Below are 17,479 nucleotides of genomic sequence, written 5' to 3' on the forward strand. Positions count from 1 at the left end.
GGGGTGGGGGAGAGGGCGGAGGGCAGGCAGCTAGGCAGCTCGCACTGTTACAAGTAACCAGCTCTCGCTCTTCAGCCAGTAGAACTTAACGTTAGATGCTAACACAAAAAAAGCAGGGAGACACATGTACTACGAATTTAAAGTATTTTAAGAAGGAGACGGGAATGAGAGGCATATAAATAATACAATGCTGTCTTCATGAACTGTTGAAAAACAGTGATAAAAATGTGGACACACAACACAGTTAGAACACTAAATACCTGGAAAAAAAAACACTTGAAAAACTCTGAGCACGAAGAAGATACAACGACCATTAAAAAGGGAGTATCGTGTATTCTCATTAAAACTGGGAAAGTTCCTGCCCTGGAACGGCGAATTGTAGATGAAAAAGTAGTTTGTGTATACAGGGAATTAGTGGAGTGATGGTGGTGATGATGGAGAAGTGGTAAGACGTGGTGACAAGATAGGGGTGCCTGTGGCGACACGGAGACTGTGGCAACTGGTATTTTCGGCTATAGACTGGAGAGTAAAAGAGGGCGGGGGCTACAAGGAAGAGGAGAAGGACGACGTTTGATAGTGAGAGGGGAGGTGGATGGATCCCTGGGGGGAGAAAGTGGATAGGGTATCATAGAGTCAGTTTGATAGGACGGGTATATGTCGAGGTCTGGTAGAGGGAGACGGTTGAACTTTTTTTTGAGAGGACGTGGAGGATTGCTGGGGTATGTAGCTAGAGGAGCGGCAGCACAAGAGGATCAGAAAGGAGAGGGGACACAATAGCGTTGTTGGAGTCGCATTTATGGATGGTGTAGGTAATTCGGAGTTGTTCGATGTGAGTTAGGAGAGGAAGGAATTTGATGAGTTGGTCCAGGGTCCTTGTCTTAAGGTAACTGATGACTCTGTTTTCAGTTAGTAAGACGGAATCTTTATATGATATTACTTCATTCTTGTAGTCGTAAATTGTCTATGACACCTGTATTACAGTAACAAATGGTTCAAATGGCTCTGAGCACTATGGGACTAAACAGCTGAAGTCATCAGTCCCCTAGAACTTAGAACTACTTCAGCCTAACTAACCTAAGGACATCACACACATCCATGCCCGAGTCAGGGGGGATTCGATCCTGCGACCGTAGCGGTTGAGCGGTTCCAGAGTGAAGCGCCTGGATCCGCTCGGCCACACCGGCCGGCGTTACAGGAACAACTTATATTTTGACAGTGTCAGTTACGACCTCTGTACACGGAATAAAGGTAAAATATTCAGTTCTTAATTCCTATCCAACTTTCACGCTAAGTCTTAGATATCATAGATTGCTGTCTACTCAAGTATACCTTTGAACTGTTAGCCACGAGGTGTCGCTGCACACAGCTCAGCCTTCTCTGACACTAGTTAATGAGTTCACTGTGTGTCCTGCGTGAAATAAATGTCGCGGCTACAGTTCTCAAGCCCTGTATTGCTGTAAACTATTTTATTATGGATCATATTCACCTATAGCCTACTTACTATGTTTACCATTTTAACTTTTATTTTACTTTATTATATGTCCAGCCAACCACAGACTGCCCATAAAGCCGGCGGCGGTGGTCTAGCGGTTCTAGGCGCTCAGTCCGGAACCGCGCGACTGGTATGGTCGCAGGTTCGAATCCTGCCTCGGGCATGGATGTGTGTGATGTCCTTAGGTCAGTTAGGTTTAAGTAGTTCTAAGTTCTAGGGGACTGATGCCTACAGTAGTTAAGTCTCATAGTGCTCAGAGCCATTTGAACCATTTTTGAACTGCCCATAAAATTATTCGTCTGTAACCGATAAGCGGGAAATCCGGGTTCGAGTCCCGGTCCGGCACAAATTTTCATTGTTGTCATTCCATTCTATACCTGATGTTTGTCATTCGCAACTGCGAATTCGTTTAATGTATCTCATAACCACTGTGGTCGCCACATTGCCTGTTCCTTTAGAAATCCATGCATATCCAAAGGAACTTTGAATCGTAATCAGAATAACATAGACACTGCAATATCGGTAACATATGTAGTTAACGGATTAAACGTTGCAGGTGCTCTTTTTGTTCTGCACTCTACGGCAAAAAAACCATGCACTACGAGAAGTTAAGCAAATTGGTCACCAACTGACAGCGATACGGATATCGGCCTAAAATGTAAAATTGTAAACTTTGTTGGCCGATGGATGAATGTGTGACGCTGCAGCTCAATTTCACCGTGCACATTGCAGGGATAGTAAACAGGGGGCACCTCGATACTAGGGGCTAAATTGTTTGCGAATTTCATTCCCTGTACTCAGTTGGACAGTATCTGTGCCTCGGAGACAGGTGCGTAAACAATATACGCAGATGTCAGTATTTGTGAGAGGACGAGTAGTTGGGCTCAAAGATGCCGGATGGGGTAGTCGGCGAATAGCTCGACATTTGAATAGGAGCGGTGCCGTTATGCGACAATGTTGGGAACCACGACCGAACACTGTTTCTGGTAAGAAGCGGTCGCCCTAGAGCGACGACAGAAAGAGAGGACAGAGCAGTGGTGAGAGAGGCACTCAGAGCCCCATGTTCATTATTATTATCGCTCCGACGTGCAACTGGTGTTTCAGAGACCACAAGGACAATTGATAGGCGGCTCACAGAAAGGGGCAGAACTCAAGGCGCTCCTTGCACCGACAACTATTTACCTCTGTACACCAACAATTTCTTTTGCAGTGGTGTCAAGTACATTTGGCTTGGAATCTTTTTGAATGGAGTAAAATTGTGTTCAGTGATGAATCCCGCTTCGAACTGAGCTACGATGTCCAGCGAAGACGTGTCTGGAGATGCCTCGGATAGCACTGGGATACCAACCTGACTTGCCCGCCATTCGGACTGACAGCCAGGACTCCGTTGGTAGTCATCCGTGGCACAGCGGTACGTCGACGACATTGTATGCCCCGTTTTGTTGCCCTGGGCTTAAATTTCAGCAAGACAATGCCCATTCGCACACGGTGAGAGTTTCTGCTCTTGTCTTCGAACACCCCAAACCGCACCGTGGTCAGGGAGGTACCCGAAGCTATTCCCAATTGAGAATGTTTGGAGCGTTATGGGACGGGCTCTCCAATTATCTCGGGATTTTGTCGATCTAAAGCGCCAGTTCGACAGAATTTGGCACGATATCCCTCAGGACAATATCTAACAAATCTATCAACCAACGCCAAGCCAAATAACTGCTTGCATAAGAGCCAGAGGTGGACGAACGCATTACTGACATGCTCAGTTCGTGAAGATTTTTCTCATGAATAAATAATCCAGTTTTTACGACATTTTAATCATTTGTTCGTCTATACATGTACATCACATCCCCCGATTTCTGTCCCAATTGTCGTGCGGAGTGGCCGCTGTGTTAGAGGCGCCATGTCACGAATTGATTGGCCCCTCCCGCCGGAGGTTTGAATCCTTCCATGGGCATGGGTACGTGTGTTGTTCTTTGCGTAAGTTACTTTAAGTTAGTTTAAGTAGTGTGTAAGTCTAGGGACCGATGACCGCAGCCGTTTGGTCCCTTAGGAATTCAAACTCATTTCAACTTTTTCTTCTGCCCCATTCAGATAATTCCTCCGTGGTGCGTCGTTTCTTTGTCTTCGACTGCAGTGAAATATATTTGTCCTGATCTATTATTAATCATAATTTTTCTCCGTGAAATGTATTTTCCTTTAAATTCCATTGATTTTATGTTGTTTTCCGGAATCGTCCAATGGCATTATTCTCAATTTTTACCTAATAAATGTATTCCTATTTCACCTTTATTCTCCGTCAACAATGCGGCAACTTCTGCGTGTGAAAGACAATTCAGGCCGGAATTTCTGTTAATTTTGTGGTTATAGGCTGTTTTAGAATACCATTCAAATCTAAAATCACAGTCGTTGTTAGCACGGACTACATACAAGTTCATTGGGGATATCCTCTTTTCCTCGTAATTCTCGACAGCTTCTCTCTACTAACATTATCGAATGTGTTGATAAAATGAATAAATGCTAAATGAATTTCCATTTTATATTTTCGCTGGTTTTTTATTATTTGTTTAATTATAAATACAGCATGTGTTGTCGACTTGCACCACTGAAATCCCATTTGTTCTTCGCCTACTAAATCGCCCAGCTATGACCTTTAACCTTCTTTTTACTGTTGTCACATAACCTTTGCATGCTGTGTTCAGTAGGGTGTCGCCTTTGTATTTCTCGCAAGTCATTTTCGTCGACGACATGTAACCGAACAGTGATATTACCTTTGCTTGTGACCATGCTGCTGCAAAATCTCCATTTCTCAAGCACGTATTAAATAAATGTAGTCGTCTCTTACGTTCTAATGTGGCTTCATAACTTCATACAAAAGCAGCTCATCGCTGCATATTTCTTCATACCATAAGTTGTTGTAATGTTCTATCCCTTTTGATTGTTGGATGTTACATAATGAGCAACTTCTTGAGGATTTATGTATTATAAGCAATCATTACTTTTATAAACCTATCCCGGGACTTCTGACGACCTTGTTGCACTGCTCTGTTTTCTGTATTTCTCTCTTGTTAGTCAGTTTGGTGTTGCGTTTCTTGATTCATTGAGATTCTTCATTATCTAAAGCGCCACTTAGACAGAATCTCGCACGTTATCCCTCAGGAGGACATCTAACAACTCTATCAGTCAATGCCAAGCCGAATAACTGCTTGCATAAGAGCCAGAGGTGGACCATCATGTGTTTGTCTATACATGTACATCACATCCACGGATGTATGTCATAAGTGACAAAGAATAAAGACAATTAAATTAAAACAGAATGTATGCGTGAACTAAGAGAAGAAGAGAAACCCTCAGATAAAAGGTAATGAACCGGAAAATATAATAACGTACACGTGAAAATAATGTGTCCAGCAGCCGTAAAAAAGCTTGAACAAAATACTAACTATCCTACAAAAAATGTTATGTACGTACTTACTACGTGCTAAAGTAACGGATAAGGCACCTGTAAACACAGAAACGGAGCTTAACAGTAAGCCGGCCTCTTCCGGCAGACGTACGCTTCAGGTCGTTGTGTGCAAGTTTTATGGTGAACTTCGGCCACCGTTCTAAGGAGAAGAACTTTGCGGGCGGTATGGGCCTCCTTGCTCTTTGCTCAGAATTATGAATAGAGCAGCGTATAATCGAGATTTACTCATCTGACACACCAACGTGTCAGAACAAATACTCGTTTTCTAACTATTCGTCGACAGTAGACAACAATTAATTCTTCATTATTTTCTTTTAATCATGGATTATATCCTAATAAACTAATTCTTTACGTTAAATTTATTCAGGTTCTTAGGTTCTTATAAAAATTTAAGTATTTCTTTCTTCTTAGATCATGAAAGTCAGTGTCTCCGTCACATAAAATATCATTAAAACTGATTACCGGCTTTGGCTTTGTATTCATTATCAGATAAGGATATAGCGGAGTCAGTACATCTAGATACTCTTTTTCTACTGCATTTCAAAACTGGAATTGATTTCTTAGTTTTATCATAAATCTTGCCACAGCCGTGAAGGTATTTTCTACCTCCGAGATTCTGTAGTTTCTAGTAGTAACGAAATTAAATCTTTCGCTTGGAAATGTCTGTACCACTACAGTTTTGTCTTGCCATGTCTTTGCAGTTCGCGTTCACACCTCGAAGTGCCTGGAATTTCTTTACCTTTGAAATATACCGTTTTCTCCACTTTTATTTGCAGCGCTGACCAAATGCGATGCTGACCAGCCTTTGTTTGTATTATTTTGCATGCTTGCACACTATAATGTTTCATTATGCTAGACCCGCAATCAAAAGATAACTTTAAGTCCAGTAATGAATATTTTCTTTAAAACCTGTTCGTTTTTCTTCTTCTTAGACAAGACTTAATCTTACAACAATTTAGGGATTCTTTAATTTCACTAATTACCAGTCTTCTGATCCTTGAAACTGTACGAAGAAAGAGGAATTTGTAGAGTTGGAACCTATCTCAACTACTAAGCTGTACTCACAAAATTTTCTCTTTAAGATCTAGGAAAATCAATTTCAACTTAATAATTTTATTTGAAGATCGAAGGAGGAAATACTTTACAATAAGACAAAACAAGTATATCGAAAAGAAAATTGCGCAAGTTACAAATGAGTACATTTAACCAATTTACGAAATTTTTTATTTAAGGATAGTTGAAGGCATGAAGGCAAGGAGTGTGCGGACAATAAAAGAAATAAATCAAAGAGCAGTAGTTTCAGTAAATTAAACACAGTTCGCAAATCAATGATTTCGATGATCTCAAATGGAAAGCTAAAACAATTTCAAAAATGAGTCACAGGGAGACGCTCCTTAGACCATGTATCAGACTGGGCTGGAATACTTAACGATTATCGTCAAGGAAAATGAAGCGGAGGCTCGTTAAACGCGTGGCCATGTCAACTGTTGATAGATGAACCGAGGAATATCTTTGCTGAATTTCAAAAGATTGGTGAAGGCCGAGAGAGCCACCTAAGAAACGATGGACATATGTCATCAGGAAACATGCAGGAGCAACGTAGATGAAGACAGTGGTAAATCTACCAGCAATCCTTTATCCAGAAGTGAATGTCACATGGCTTACGACTAGTAGTTTAGAAGTACTATACCGAGCGAAGGAAGGTAATCTACATTCTCTCAGCCAACTCTACTTGCGTACTTGGCTAGTTTGTACGCCCTATTCGAAAGATATCATTTCTGATACATTTTCCTGCCTTTTATCTTCAATTATTTGTCACATGCGACCTGTATGCTGCCTACTGTTTATGTAACTTTCACTTCCCTTAACAAGTAGCTTATAGATATTAGCGTGAAAGCTCAGAGGTCTCAAAATTATTCTTGCAAGCTTTAATATCCTGGCATATTGACGGTTCCTTCACCTTTCGTTGACACGTTATTCTAACATATCATTACAACAAAAGAATTAATTAACTATCGAAATTTTTCTATGATGGTTATGTTATAATCGAGTCCTCTGTGTGGATTTCTTTACATATTTGTTCTTCTGTGCGAGGCCGGTTTCCTCAAACCTGACGGGTCGGTAACCCAGTCAGCAAGTATGCTTCACGGGTAACATAACGCGCAGGCTCCTAGCCGGGTGTGGTTCGCTACACGCCCGATAGACAATGAGAGTTACACTACTACTTGTCGTACAAAATTTCCTTGCATTCTGAGAAATATAATAAAAACTCCTATCGGCATCAATTAAAACATTCTCCAATAGCCGCTATACAATGAAAACATTCCCCGATAGCGGCTATCAGTCACCATTTGTCAAAAGGTAGCTAAAATTTTTTATTAATGCACCGTGTTTCGAGGTATAGACCAAGTCGTCAGCCATATTTAGTTGTTAACGATGACGGTGGAGGCTACAGTTTAAAGCTGGAAATTTTAGCTGTACTTGACGCGGAAAGTTGTTCAAGAACTTTGTTCGCGGTTGGTAATGTATGCCATGGTAGCATGGAACAAGAGCAAGTAGTCGGAATATAATGTGTAGCTTACGGTATCACTGCAAAGTAAAATTTATGAAACGACCGATTTCGCTTTGCAAATATCAATTTTCAAGTTTTACTGCGGATGGGAGACCGTATACAATATATTCTTTTTTAAACCCAAGGATTCTGCAGCGAAAGACTTAGTAGCTGTTAACGACAATTGCAAAATAATTGATACGACTGGAGGTTAAGGGAGCACAAAAGTATTCTATTAGTCACGACATCTTTGTTATCAAACCCAACTGAGCTCTAGCTCGAATTTCCTTATACACAAGAAAGGCCACAAGGAAGTACTAAAATAAAAATGAGGTATGCACATAACAAATTTCATACAAAGTAATCTTATATAAAAGAATATTGAAACAATGTGTTCACTCATTTTAACAGGAAACCATAATTATACAGCAAATTTCTCTGCAACACGTGAATTAAGATACATGATGTTCTACATGCACTGCCGGATGGCACATTCAGGCAGTTCACTGTCTAAACAACAAAGCAGAAGGCTATCAAAGAAGAATGTTTCACTTACAGAGTTCTGAGTACGCGGCATACAGCACAAGACACTGTCACTGTCCGTGCGCTCCAGCTACAGACTACTCTGACACTGGGACATCGCAGATCGGTCGGCACTCAATGCAGTCAGCACTGCTACCTCCGTGTTGTCCTCCTGACAAGGTGCCAGCCACTAAGGGCATCAGGTTCTCCTACTTCGCAGCTTGATAGAACACTGTCGCCCCAGTCGTCAGTTCGGGTGGAGCTAGTAGGGGACTACTTTGATCAGCCCCACATCCTGTCGCCAGCAGCGAGAAAACTCCTGCAGCTTTGACGCTAACTCCTGAGCGGAGCAGAGCAACAGCGCTGCAATAATTACGGCACCAATGAAAGTTTTTCTTGGTGGTATTGCTGTCTTGACTTGGGGGTGTCTGGAAAAAAAAAGACAAGAATAATACGTCTAGAATAGTAGTCCTGGGGGTAATTAACCCCTGAGGGATAAAATGTAATTTTTGGAGGCGTAAAAACAAAAGGGTTCGATTGTGTGTCGGCCACGAAACTAAATTATTTTAAAGAAGATACAATAGGTCTAGAAAAATGTAGGCACTTTTTGGTAGTCAATATGAATGTAAAAAAAATGACGTACCACTGCAGTTCTTGCACAGGAGGGAAGGTTATTTTATGTGATCAAAGTGACTCACTAGCAGCCAAAAAACATTGATGGCGCTGATCTGTTGACCGAACTACAGCTGTCAGTGTTGCCTGTTGAGCCGCACAGGACGCCTCGATATTTTCTCGTAGCTCGTTCAGTGTAGCTGGCTTCTGTTGATAAACTTAAATTTTTTAAGTCCTCCACAGGTAGAACTCGAGAAATTTAATGTCTGAAGACCGTCTATATAAATAGGGCACTACGTCAGTAGTGTGCGAATAAGTTGAAAATTTGAGTCGGCCAGCGACAGTGTCCGCGTGGCCAAAGCAGTTAAGGCAACCGATCATGAGAAGCAGTCCGGCTTTCGCAACCGTGCAGTGCGGACGTGCTGTTGTTTCCGCCGGCCAGGGTGGCCGAGCGGTTCTAGGCGCTACAGTCTGGAACCGCGCGACCGCTACGGTCGCAGGTTCGAATCCTGCCTCGGGCATGGATGTGTGTGTTGCCCTTAGGTTGGTTAGGTTTAAGTAGTTCTAAGTTCTAGGGGACTGATGACCTCAGAAGTTAAGTCCCATAGTGCTCAGAGCCATTTGAACCATTTTTTGCTGTTGTTTCCGCCTGCGCGCTAGCTGTTGTTTACTTTCAGTGGCGGTCGATTACATGTACTACAACCATGGCCAACCGTTTCCGAAAATCCACACTACGATTCACCTTCTGCAATGACTAGACCCGACCAAAGGCCTTGGTAGTGGAACGCTTCCTAAGCGGGATAGCTAAGACCCTAACTTCCGACATTTTGGGGAACCATTTGTCCATTTTAAACAACAACGTTTACGTCAAAGTCATCAATGACGCGTTGTGCGAAAGAATACTTCGTGATATCAAACGTGGACTACGCTTTTTCTACCTCGAAGGCAATGTTGGTGCGCTCACTGTGGACCACGCAGACTTGGGAAGTGCACCATACGAGTTTTCGAACACCCATTCGAGCTCCCACTGGAAGACGTTCTACATCTATGTCTACTTGGATACTCTGCAAATCACGTTTATGTGCCTGGCAGAGGTTTCATCGAACCAACTTCACAATAATTTTCTATTATTCCAATCTCGTATAGCGTGCGGAAAAAACGAACACCTGTATCTTTAGGTGGAAGTTCTGATTTCTCCTATTTCATTATGTTGATCGTTTCTCCCTACGTACGTTCGAACTTCGTATTTGGTCAGCTTTGGTCTTAACAAGTGAAATTGTTTAATTTGATATTCAGATATTTGGCACGAAATAGAAAAGTTTCTTTGTTATCCCTGGACTATCATCCTTCCTCATTGCATTACTCGTGAGGTCAGAGTCGCTACTGGTGTAGTAATTAATTCTAACATACTCCATTGATGTTAATTCAGGTTTACCTTTGGAGATAGTGGAGGTGTCCAGATGACGATGGGCTGCCGTACAGTAGTTGATGCAACATAATTTTACAGAATGTTTTGACTCGTTGCCTTGAGTATGTGATAATTGTGTCTTAAGTCTAACTGACGAATGTAGATGACTGTAACGGGTGTGTGTAGAATATGGTGTTATGTCTGTGTTGTATGATGATGAAGGAAAGAAGAGAATGGTAGATGACTGTAACGGGTGTGTGTAGAATATGGTGTTATGTCTGTGTTGTATGATGATGAAGGAAAAAAGAGAATGGTACCCACTACGGCTATAAACACTGCTTTTCCCGAACAGGACAAACGAGGACGTCAGGCTTAGCATAGTCATCGGACAGGCGGATCGTCATTAACAATTAACAGTATCCCACGCCCTCACTACATGAGATACTGGAAAGAATTTTGGAAATCAGTCCTGGAGAATAGTGCAAAATCAGGTAAACGGAAAATTTACGTCACCACCTCTCTTCCCCTTGTAAGCCAAATAGTCCAGGTGAAAATTTCTTCCCTCTCCTGGATTCGAACCCGCTACCACCGAGATTAGCGTCACTGAATAGTTGTTTAACGTCCTCGTTTACTGAGACGAGTTTGTCGATTTCTTATGCAGAATGGTCAAACATTAGAATCTGTCCAAATTCCTCTCGATAAACGCCGATCTCCCCTCCCCCGCCCCGCTCCATAGGTAGACATTTGAAGCCAGACCATGACACCACCAGTACCCTCAGCACAAAGCTTCCTTATGGTTTTCATGTACGTTTCATTTGATAGTATGTTTCATTTTGCCCATATAATAATTCTGTCAGTTAAAATAAATTAAAATTAATATTATCAATAAAAAAGTAGGAAATCTGTGTACCGGACTATAATACCTCGATTAACACACTTATCTACAAATTACAGCCTTTTATATATGTTGTCCCTTCTAATGTGTGGTTTTTAAAGAATCGGTCATTGGGACCAAACCCATCTCACTATCGTACAGAGTGCCCGAAAAAAGTAGTTTGTTCAGTTATTCATTTCAAATCACGACGTTATTATAGGTTTCTCAGTAAATTTTACAGCTTACGTTCACTCTATGGAGGATGGCTCTCGAGATAGAGAACTTCTTTCACGTTTTGTGATGACTAACCGACTTCACAATCACATCACAATTATTTGCACCATATATCGACATTTCCCTATCATATTTATGATCTCATTGCATTTTTTCCCTCCTGACGAAATCTAACTGCTGTTCGCATTTCGTCGATATTAGTTGTTTTAATATAGACTACATTTTTCTCCGCTACGCGTTATGCGGCATTTGAATGATAGTGCTTGTGTACTCTTCACCGTCGTTACCTCATAGTGATTATTTTTCGTTAATGATGTAAAACGTACGAATAATTTCATTCAAGGATAAAGAATACCTTCATTTACTGTTTTCTAGTTCAAATGATCAATTCTTTCATTTTCGAAAGCTTTTTGCTCTTTGTTTGATTCAAACTGCTCTGCATATGCAAACAGGTATTCATTTATACGTACAGACTTAATCAGTAAAGACTATAGGGAAAAGGAATACAACACCTTGAAAGACGATGTCGATCTTGATCCGATAACAGAATATACCACATGGGGGATGGTGGATGTACTGATAATGGTCCACCGGCAGATGACACAGTGACATGGATACCATAATTCTGTCTGGGTCCACCCTGTTAAAAGTGAATGCCCATGGACAGAAGGCTCACCGTAGTGCTCAGAGTTTGACGTGGTCGCCATGACATCACGCTGTTGCTCAAATATCGTCTGTCTATTTCGTATCAAGTATTTTTCGAGGGAAAAAAATTAGATATCATTCTAAAATGTTCTCGAGCTTTTCCGAATAGTCTCTGATGTTAACAAATCGTTTCGAATGTCCTGAAATATTCTGGAATGTTCTAGAATATTCCTTGGAAATGGCACATATCACACTGATCCGCACCTTCGCAAAATCATCTACATCGATGAGTTGTGGAGCATAGTAAAGACAGAGGAACAACTCAACGAAAAAGTGTATCCACTTATAGTGAGAAACTACGTAAGCAAACAGTAGTTGTATGAGAGAAAAATTTTGGCAACAGGAAATGACGTAGTTCAATAAACAGATCACCAAACACTGACACAAGAGGAAGAAAAAGTGTTTAAATCCGCCGGCCACAGTGGCCGAGCGGTTATAAGCGCTACAGTCTGGAACCGCGATACCGCTACGGTCGCAGGTTCGAATCCTGCCTCGGGCATGGATGTGTGTGATGTCTTTAGGTTAGTTAGGTTTAAGTAGTTCTAAGTCCTAGGGGACTGATGACCTGAGAAGTTAAGTCCCATAGTGCTCAGAGCCATTTGAACCCTTTTTGTTTAAATCCAGTGATACAATTATGAACAAATGCGAGAGCGTAATATTCGCAACAAAATCCCTAAATCTGCTCAGTGTTCCTGGTATGTCCTTGTGAAAAAGCTTCGACACAACATAATAGAAGCGCAAATACAAGGGACGGTCAAAAAGTTTCGATTTTAGGGCGTTGCTGCAGCGTTTATGGAACATAGCGCGACTCCGATGCGTGTATAAAAGCACCGAGATGTAGGAAAGAGATTAGTGTGGCATTCGAGTCTTTCCGATGTGCGTATGGTAAATGCAGAAATGTAAACATGGCGACGTTATACGAAACGCGTCCAAACAAGGCCAACGTGCTGTTATCCTTTTCGTGGCTGCCGAAGGACAAACATCGGTAGACATCCATCGGAGACTGGAGAATGTGTATGGCGCAGCATGTCTGACGAAAACCACTTTGTGAAATGGCGCGCCAAGTTCCGTGGTCTGGGAAGCCAGCAGAACGACAATTCAAGTGGGAGGCAATCAAGCACCCGCCCTGTAGTCCTGACCTCTCCCCATGCGATTATCACGCCTTCGGTCGCTTAAAGCAAGCTTAAAGGGAAGACGATTCCTGACGGTCAAGGATGTGCGGCAGTACCAAAAGGGGTTTGCTCAATCTGGTGGGTCTGTTGGATGATTCTATCAATGCTCACGGCGAGTTTTCCTGAGACTGGCCTACTTAGCTCTTCTGGACTGTAAGACCTTCGAACGGAAATTTTTTGGTCGGCCTTTACATCAAGAAAAACGAATTTATTTAAGAAATTCCACTTTCCTGCAAGATAAACCAGAAAGACAAACGATCCAATACGCGAAGGAAATTTAAAAGTCTTGTATTTCCCTCACGAGCAACTATGATGCTTGTTTTGCGCGTTTGCATGTCTGACACCAATCAAACTGATACGGCTATGCACAAGAAGGCAGAACACCAAATGTAGTTTATGTCAGATGCTTTACAAATGAGATGACTGATGCACACATTTTTTTCCGATTCAGGAAACAAATGAAAAAAAAGTACCAGGCGAAGCAGGTGTCTTCCAGGTAGTATCTTACATATTACTTCACGTGCAACTATGTAAGAATATTTTGGGTTGTATCACTACATAAACTATCTGACAAAAAGCATTCCGACACCTATTAGTGAACATTGATATGAGGTGTCCCCCCCCCCCCCAATCGTCGTTATAACGACTTAAACTCTGCTGAGGACACTTTCCATCAGGCAACTGAATGTGTGTGATTGAATGGTAGTCCATTCCTCCTCAGGTCAGGACTCCTGGTCAAAATGGTCTAATGGCACTAAGCACTGGTCAAATGGCTCTAAGCACTATGGGACTTAACATCTGAGGTCATCAGACCCCTAGACTTAGAACTACTTAAACCTAACTAACCTAAGGACATCTCACACATGCATGCCCGAGGCAGGATTCGAACTTGCGACCGTAGCAGCAGCGCGGTTCCGGACTGGTACCTAGTACAATTTCGAGAACGTTGTTGTCCACAAATCATTGCCTCACATTTACTACTTTAACATTTGCATGGTCATGGCTACACAATTAATCATTGTCTTCTAACCGTTCTTGTACTACACTGAAGAGTCAAAGAAACTGGTACACCTGCCTAATATCGTGTAGAGCTCCTGCGAGCACGCAGAAGTGCCGCGACACGATGTGGCGTGGACTCGACTAATGTCTGAAGTACTGCTGGAGGGAATTGAGTCCATGAATCCAGCAGGGTTGTCCATAAATCCGAAATATTACGAGGGGGAAGAAATCTCTTCTGAACAGCACGTTGCAAGCCATCCCAGATATGCTCAATAATGTTCATTTCTGGGGAGTTTGGTGGCCAACGGAAGTGTTTAAACTCAGAATAGTATCCCTGGAGCTATTCTGTATCATTTCTGGACTGTGGGTTGTCCCATTGTCCTACTGGAATTGCCAAAGTCTGTCAGAATGTGCAATAGACTTGAAAGGATGCAGGTGATCAGACAGGATGCTTACGTACGCAAAACCTGTCAGAGTCGTATCTATACGTATCAGGGATTCCATATCACTCCAACTGCACATGCCCCACACCATTACACAGCCTGCACCTGCTTGCACAGTCCCCTGCTGACACGCAGAGTCCATGTATTCATGAGGTTGTCCCCATACCCGTACGCATCCATCCCCTCGATACAATTTGAAACGAGACCCGTGCGACCAGGTAACATGTTTCCATCCATCAACAGCCCAATACCGGTGTTGACGGGCCCAGGCGACGCGTGAAGCTCTGTGTCGTGCTTCGGCTCCGAAAGCCCATGTCGATGACGTTTCGTTGAATGGTTCGCACGCTGATGCTTGTTGACGCTGATGCTTGTTGATGGCCCAGCACTGAAATCTGCAGCAATTTGCGGAAGGATTGCACTTCTGTCACGTTCAACGATTCTCTTAGTCGTCGTTGGTCCCGTTCTTGCAGGATCTTTTGCCAGCCGCAGCGATATCGGAGATCTGATGCTTTACCGCATTCCTGATATTCACAGTACACTGTAGGGGAAACTCCGCACTTCTTCGCTACCTCGGAGATGCTGTGTCCCATTGCTCGTGCGCCGACTATAACACCACGTCCAAACTTACTTAATCTTGCCAATCTGTCATTGTAGCAGCAGTAACCAATCTAACAACTGCGACAGACATCTGTTGCCTTATATAGGCGTTGCCGGCCGCAGCGCCGTATTCTGCCTATTTATGTATTTTTGTATTTGAATACGCATGCCTATACCAGTTTCTTTGGCGCTTCAGTGTATACGCACTACAAAAAGCTGCAAAAGGTGTTCATATCCTTCCTGAAATGCAACAGGCGGGCCACGCTAACAACGAGAACCACCCTCATACCGTAAAACTACCTGTTCCGTACTTCGCTGTCGGCACTTCACATGATGGTAGGTAACGTTCTTCAGGTATTCGCAAACTCACTACACACAGTTACTGTGCTAGCTGGACTGCTGGAAGCACCTTGGAACTCACGACTGTTTTCTTCCTCTGATTTCATGCGATTTTTCTATAACCACCCTGCGGCAACACTCGACGGTCCCTGTCTGTCAATACTGAGGTCCTCGTGGTCTCTGATTGGTCGTACTTGTTCCTGCGCGTTTCCGCTTTACAATCACATCACCAACAATCGCCTTGGGCTGCTTCAGAAGAAGGAAGATTATGGTTTAACCCCCTGTGGGCAGCTTTAGAAGGCTTGGAGTGTCCTTGATGTATTTAGCTAAATGATATCCAATGACTAGTTCACGTTCGGACTCACTGATCTCTCCTGAGAAACAGACTGACAACAGAATACTCGCCGCCTCGTTTTATACGGGAGGGCGCACCTCTCGTGACATCTAGTGGTCAATTCTGCATTACAGAGAGGTGTACGCATGATTTTGGTCATATAGTGTACCGTCAATGTTGTTAGTATATTGTGCTCCATAATGTTGACTGTTCATATGAATGTGATGCACGTATTTCATACATTCGTTATTATTTCGGAACTAGAGTATCAATTCTTTGCGTGGTACTGTTTTCTCGTGGTTTAGTCATGTCAAGTCATGTGTTCAATACTTAACATAGTCTGCACCACCCGTTCCTTCCGTCTCCATGATTTCTACCTCACCCTTTATGGTCGTCCCATCCAGCTCACCCCCACCCTGAGATACCTTGGCCTCACCCTCGACCGTCACCTCACCTGGACCCCTCACCTCCAGACCATCCAGCAGAAAACCCATTCCCACTTCTGCCTCCTGAAACTCCTGTCTGGCTGGACATGGGGACTGCATCCTTCCACCATCCTCCACACCTACAAATTCCTCATCCGTCCTATCCTCTGTTATGCCAGCTTTGCCTGGATCTCTGCACCCACCCGCTTTTACAAGGCCCTCCAAATCCTTGAACGCCATGCACTCCGGCTTGCCTTCCATATCCGCCTCCTTTCCCCACATGGCTCCTGTATGTCCTCATCCCCTTCCCCCACCTCCTCCTTTTCCTCCAACATCTCTGCATCCTTTACACTGTCCGCAGGCTTAATCCCCCCCACCCTCTGGTTTCCTCCTTCCTCTCCAGCCCCCACACGTCGCCGCGCCTCTATCGCTATATCCCTCCCTCTCTCCACATCCACACCCTCAATCTAATTCATCAGGGCAATTTCCTCCCCCTCCCAGATGATGAACTTCGCCGTGACATATACCCTTCCTTCCAATTATAATCTGGCCTTGTTCCCCCCCCCCGTCCTCCCCAGGGCCCCCCTTTTTCCTCTCCCCTCCTTCTCCCAGAGCGAAGTTTCCTCCTTCCCTCCCTGAGTACCTGCACCCCCTCCTCAGCTGTTTTCCTCTCCCGTCCCTTCCCTTCCGAGCCTTCCTTCGGCGCGCCCCCCACCTCATCCCCCTTTCTCCTCCTCCTCCTCACCTCCTTTCCCCTTCTTCCCATTTCCCTTGTCCCCCCTGCCCCTGGCAGATCCTCTCAGGTTTTTATTCGTTAACGGTGTGTTACGTTAGTGCAGAGAGTCGGTGCCGTTATACAGTGTTATCTAGTGATGTGGGTTTTCATTGTGTGCTCGACCTGTTTTTCGTCCATGACAGTTCCTTGCTACGCCGTCCGACATGTGGCTGTTTTACGCGTTCTACGGACTTTTATGCTCCGGCCGTACTTTGCCTGGTGCCTTTTAATGTAGTATGTGTGGTTTTTTGTGTAACATACTTTTTTATATTTTTATCTCCGAATTACAGTCACTGCTTTGTATGTCTTATTTGCTTCTGTTCCGCCTGTTTTGTTTCTATATTCCGCCGAGTTGTCTCCTTTATATTGTTTTTAAATATCCTCCAGTCTATTTATGTCTCTTGGCTGAAGAGCAGCGCTTATGCTGCTGCCAGCCCGCCCCTGATGGGGAGTGGAAATGACAATAAAGGGAAAAAAAAGCATTTGAGTGCTAATATGTGCAGCATATCTGAACTGTGTATTGTGGCGCAGGTAGAAGGT

General features: G+C 43.4%; 1 protein-coding gene across 1 annotated transcript in view; it reads left to right on the forward strand.

Moving 5' to 3' along the window:
- LOC126104577 (anosmin-1) overlaps window positions 1-17,479 on the forward strand; it is a 279,020-nt gene that overhangs the window by 211,880 nt on the left and 49,661 nt on the right. The window lies entirely within an intron of this gene.

The sequence above is a fragment of the Schistocerca cancellata genome, chromosome 1 (genome assembly GCF_023864275.1).
Source record: "Schistocerca cancellata isolate TAMUIC-IGC-003103 chromosome 1, iqSchCanc2.1, whole genome shotgun sequence".
Classification (NCBI taxonomy): domain Eukaryota; kingdom Metazoa; phylum Arthropoda; class Insecta; order Orthoptera; family Acrididae; genus Schistocerca; species Schistocerca cancellata.